We start from the raw sequence: 3,981 nt of genomic DNA on the forward strand, positions 1-3,981 counted from the left end.
TCTCCAAATTCTCATGTGGAAATCCTAGCACCTCAGGTGATGGTAGTTGGAGCTGGGGCCTGTGGGAGGTAACCAGGATGAGATGAGGTTATGGGAGCGGGCCCTCATGATGGGATTATAAAAGGATGAAGAGATGCTGGTCCTACCCCTCTCTTGACCCGCCTCCTCTCTGTTTCATCCACCCAGCCTTCAGTAATTTGTCATAGCAGCTCGAACTGAGACACCGTTCCAAGCAGTTTAATTCTCACAATGAAATAAGTGAGAAAACTGAAGCACAAATAATGTAAGTTCCTCACGCAGAGTCACGGAGCTGTTGAGTGGCACAGCCGAGATTCCCAGGCAGGCAGCCTGCCATCGCATGTTTATAACCACGGTAAATGTTGGTGAGGAATAGCAGAGGGGGCCTTGCGTGGGGTTCTGTGGGCACTGAGACGGAGATGTGCACGCAGGAGGATTTTCGGAGAACGCTCTTGGAACAGCACGCCTCAAGGGAAGCGTGGGAAGCGGGACTGAGGAGAAGGAGACATTGAACAGCAAGGCAGTGACAGCACAGGCCTGAGCCTCTGTGGTGGGCAGCCCGGAGCTAGGATGATACTTTGAAGGTGTCCCAAACTGAGAGGAGGAAGCCAGGACTAAAACTCCCCTCCTCCACTGGCCCATTGCTGGGTGTGGGCTGCCTCCACAGAAGGGGTATAAGCTTTGTAGTCGAGGGCAACACCCGGTAGTTGGTAGTCAAGGGCAAGGTTTGAAGAGGGATGGAGCTGGGAGTCCGCAGCGGCCAACACTCCCGGAGCTGGGAGTAACGGATCTTGGATCTTATGTTGGTGAAGGAGTGCTCTTGGTGGCACACCACAGTGTCACCTGCAAACGGGGCATAAGTTGGGGGAAATTTACCAAACCAAAGAGATTTAAACAAGATGTTCCTCAAAAAATACTGATAGATCTTGTATCTAAAGGGACTGAGGTACTTAACCAGGCAAGAAAAGTGATGAGGCCCATCGGGGAGAGGAAACGTTATGAGCAAATAACAGAGCAGGAGAATTTAAATCGAGGAAGTAAAAAAAGGCATGGTGAATGGAGTAGAGAGCACAGGGGGTGCCTGGTGTGGAACGGCGCCACATTATGCAGAGCTTTCAGACAAAGGGGCAAGGATGTCACTTTTATTCAAAGAACAATGGGAAACTTTTGAACCATTTTAAGTACAGGGGGTCATCAGGTTACAACACAGTTCCCTTCCTACTACAGTGACATAACCCAAATTTTGGTGTAAGTTTTTGAAACACATCCTAGCCTAACACTGAGGAGCCACTGAGCCATTTCACCCGCAGGTGTTGTAAAGTACCAAAAGCTGCAGAATTAATATTAATATTTTAAGAGGCTTGGAGAACATTTTATTAATTTGGGTTAAGGTGTGCAGAGAAATTGTGAGAATAGTCTCTGTACTGTGTGATTGGCATAACCAGGATGGCCCTTGGCATTGTATTGTAAATGCAAAGGGAAGGAAAACATGGATTCCCAGACATTCCACCACACCTGTGAGGAAAGGGGTGAATGGCTAGCCAGGTGCAGGAAGAGAAAAGCCAAAATAAACCTATTTTTTTATAGCAGTGAGCCATTTGCAGGCATTTGTCCCCACGGAAACTACCTCTCCTATGTAAATGCATGTGGTTAATACATCTGACTCTGGACAGAGAGATGGCACACTAGAAAATATAGGAAGGCCTTTTAATATGTAAAGAGACATATTTCTACCATTGTGTTGACTTGTAAATTTTGTTTTCTCCAAAATGATGTATGGCTTGCAAATTGAACGTGGTCCTATCATGTTAAAGGACATATGACTATAACCAATAGCGGTAAGGGGCTCCTAATTACAATTTTTGCTTCTGTACTTCCCACTTACAAAACTATAAAAACTAGGTAGAACAAAGGGCCGGCGCGCTCTCCCTCAGATTTCTGTTGGAGCTGCCGCCGCTTGGCCAAGCTAGACAATAAAGCTTTGATGTGTAAACGACAGACCTTGTTCCCGTCTTTCATGTTTTGGGTCCCTCCGAATTTGGCTTAACAAACACAAACAAAACACTTGCACTATTAGCAGTCCAAAATGATGTAGGTAAGCATAGTGGGGGACTCCAACTCCCTCACTCACACCTGCGTTACTGTGTATTCTTCCACTGCATGCAACTTAAGTAGTCCGCCCATGTAGTCCAAAGTACGATGCTAACGGCACAAGCCAAAACACTCACATCTCAATTTTTTTTATTTAATTAATTGTGTTTGCATAGATTCTAGGGTCACCGCAAATGCATCACCCCTCCCCCCTACTCCCCTCAACATCTCCCTTGCCCCCCTCCCTACGGCGCCCTCCCCCCTTCCTTTCAGGTTTATCTCATCCTATCATCCCCTTTTACATCTCAATTTTTTAAAGTTTTTATGGGAGTGAGCGTCGTAAACTAGAAACATTGCGTGTCAAGGCTGTCGTAACCCAAGGATCCCCTGGTACAGGGCTGACAATGGAATTGCATTTCAAAAGATTACTCTGACTCCAGAACAGACTGAGACTGAATGAGAGGTTGGAGGTGATTCAGGCAAACAAGCAGAAGGCTCTCCCTGCCATCCAGGCCAGAGATCACGTTTGCTTCCACATGGTGGAGGGAAGACAGCAGAGACAGAAAGAATGCATACACTGGAGAGGCATTTAAGATGAAAACACAGAGCCCTCAGTGATTGAATATAAGGATTAAGGAGGGAGGGGGTTGAGGATGACAGCTTGGACCCCAATTTGTGCAGCTGGGTGGAAAGACAGGTCTTTTGCTGAGAAAAAGTCCACTGGAAAAAGTGAACTTCACTTAAATAGTAAAGACTGAGTTACATTGTGGGCAGGTTGATTTCCTTTCCCTGGGAGACGAGGGGGCAATTTGCCATGGGGATTTGAACTGCAGAGAAGGCCTAGGTTTCAGGTACAGATCTGAGTATCCTGTGAGCTGTTTATAATTATAGCCATGTACATAAATGAGACCACGGAGAGAGGAAACACAGAGTGGGAAGAGGCCCCAGTCAGAGCCAGGAGGAATACCAGGAGACAGATACAGGAGGCTGAGTGTGTAACAGAAGGGATACGGGGCAAGCGGCAGGAGGAAGCTAAGGCAGATCTGCTTTAGGGAGAGTGCGAACATCAGTGTCAAACACTGCTGAATAGTCCAGTAAGATGGAACCGAAAATGCCCACTGGAGCCTGCCACACTGATGTCCTTGGGAAACTCCCTGCCTTGGTGGAGTGATGAGCAGAGAAGACAAGGTGGGCTGGGTTAAGTAGCAGATGGTTCCAGAGGAAGTGAAAACCTTAGTTCAAATGACTTATTCAAGATGAGTGGACTAAAATGGGATGGAAACTCTAGCAAGAGAGTATGGAGAAGCAGTTCCATTTGGTTTTTTGTTTTTTTAATGTGAAAAGTCTGAGCACATTTAGAAGCTGGTGGGAAGAATCCAATCAAATGAGAGAGATTGAATGTAGGAGCAAGGACAGGGTTAATAAGCAGGATAAGACACCTCACAGCACAAGTAGAGAAATTGCCGTTGCGTGGGTAGACAGGTGGCTCCTTTAGGCTAACAGGAGAAAAAGAGGACAGGAGAAGCACAAATTAAAGTAAATTTGAACATTCGGGATCCAGAGGTGAGTGAGCACCCATCTGATTTTCCTTGGGAAAAGAAGTGGGGGTGAGGCTGATACCATGAATGCTTATTTAATCCAACCGGATTGGATCGAATCGGATTGAATTGGATTGGATTGAATTGGATTGGATTGGAGAGGAAAACTAACCCCAAAAAAGTAAAAAACAAACAAACAAACAAAAAATTAAAACAAAATAAGAACACTAAAAATGTAAAGTATCACCTGGAAAATTAACTGACCACAAAAAGATACAAGAAAAGAATGATCGATTTTGAATTGTCTGTCCTGCGCATGTTCAAAGCTTCTCAG

This window comes from Saccopteryx bilineata, chromosome 9 (assembly GCF_036850765.1).
Source record: "Saccopteryx bilineata isolate mSacBil1 chromosome 9, mSacBil1_pri_phased_curated, whole genome shotgun sequence".
NCBI classification, from domain to species: Eukaryota; Metazoa; Chordata; class Mammalia; order Chiroptera; family Emballonuridae; genus Saccopteryx; species Saccopteryx bilineata.